This window comes from Cupressus sempervirens, chromosome 10 (assembly GCF_028749045.1).
Source record: "Cupressus sempervirens isolate cs-2001-9-10 chromosome 10, ASM2874904v1, whole genome shotgun sequence".
In the NCBI taxonomy this organism is placed as follows: Eukaryota; Viridiplantae; Streptophyta; class Pinopsida; order Cupressales; family Cupressaceae; genus Cupressus; species Cupressus sempervirens.
In genome coordinates, this window is record NC_143127.1 from 780,245,836 (window position 1) to 780,247,710 (window position 1,875).

Genomic DNA, 1,875 nt, shown 5'->3' on the forward strand with positions numbered 1-1,875 from the left:
AATTGTAGTTCAATATATATATTAAACTTATAGAGTAACCATATCAGTAAGGTTTAGTTAGTGGAGTCAAAGATTTGTCTGGTGTATTAGATTCGGTTGTTAATGTCTATATACGTCGAAGAACATCAGAAATATGAACACACATAAAAATGTATCTATAAATTCATTTTTGTATTGATGTGATGATATCGAGTTTAGTCTGACACTGTCAAACCCTAGAAAAATCCGTATGCTCTCAACTTTGTGCAGTTGTTTGTTATGAGTTGTGCAGAGAACCCAAGTCTAACAGTGTTTGTACTGTATTGACACTGGTATAATCCTTGTTCTCTATATTAAATAGGCTGTTACATAGCATTTAAATATGTTTGTACTATATGTGCATTAGTGCAATTCTTGTTCTACATCAATTAGGTTGTCAAATAGCACTTGAATGTGTTTCTACTGTATTTGCACTAGTTTAGTTCTTGTTCTAGGCTGTTAACTAGCACTTGAATGTGTTAGAATATTGTACATATTGTGCAACCAAGTTTACTGTGTTCTAAAAGTTGCATTAACTTTTTGGAAGGCTGTTCGAAATCCATCACATTAATATAAAATTGTGCAAAATTATTTCTAACAACATTGTCATTGTTTTAAACTATTCCAATCATTGATGGCAAAGAAATGTAGTAGTGCAAATGCAAATAAGGGAGGAACAAAGCATCCTACCTATGTAGGTGTGAGAAAGAGGAAGCGGGGAATGTGGGTATCAGAAATAAGAGAGCCAGGGAAGGAGAAGCGGATATGGCTTGGCTCTTTCCCCACACCAGAAATGGCAGCTCGTGCACATGATGCAGCTGCATTTGCTTTAAGAGGCGAATCAGCCAATTTCAATTTCCCTGCCTTGATTCATTCTCTTCCTTGCCCTGCAACAGCATCTGCAACGGACATTCAGGCGGCAGCAATAGAAGCTGCATACTCTACTTTGAAAGAGCCAGTGGAACAGGAAGCGCAACTAAGTTTCAAAACCAAAAATGGGGATAACAAAGATGGTTATAATGACTAAATTTCATTTTGGATTCATGGCTGGATTGGCCAAACATGCTAATGAACATTGCAAATGGAGTTCTGATCGGATCTTCACTTGTCTTTGATAGCCCAATCAATGGAGAAGAAGATCCAGACGACGAATTTACATCACTCTGGGATTTTACATAAACAAGATTGGTTTTTTCTGTCTTTTGGTTTTCTTAATGATTCATTTAGCTATTTAGGAAACCCAATACATATGTACATTTAATAGATTTGTATCCAGTTTTCTTTCAATAAATTTAATTTGTTGTTTGTTTATAATCATTCCTTATGTAACTCCGTCTTTCACGACATATCTGATGGTTTAAATTCATGCCATTCTTCTGTCTATTCGTTTGAATTACCTTTATAATAACATAAAACCTTGCAAATGCAATTATTATCATTATAGTTAATTTGTGATCTGAATGTCTAATATTAAAAATATATTTTAATGTATACAATTCTCTTTTTCTTTATATTGTATTCTGGCAAGAATACTGGTTTTCTTTTGGAAAGTAATGATGGAGGTATTTATACATTCTTTAGATGTAAGAATGTGAGATATTGTTATTACAAAGTATACTGTCCCACCAACAGTACCTACTGATGCTAATGATATACTAACATATGAACTAGATAAAAAGGCAAGATATGCTTCGTTGTGTGGTCTCACCAAAGATGTATTTGCGAAAGTAGTCTACTATAAATCAGCAAATGATATTTGGAAACAATTGGAAACTATTTGTCAAGGAGATGAAAAGGTTAAAGAGTCAAAATTGCTAACTCTCAAAACACAGTTTGATAATTTAAAAATGAATGAAG

The 1,875-nt window shown here is 33.6% G+C and overlaps 1 pseudogene; it reads left to right on the forward strand.

Annotated features, from left to right (window-relative positions):
* The first annotated feature begins 528 nt into the window (after positions 1-528).
* LOC149536199 (ethylene-responsive transcription factor ERF024 pseudogene) lies at positions 529-1,328 on the forward strand (annotated as a pseudogene).
* The last annotated feature ends 547 nt before the right edge of the window (positions 1,329-1,875 follow it).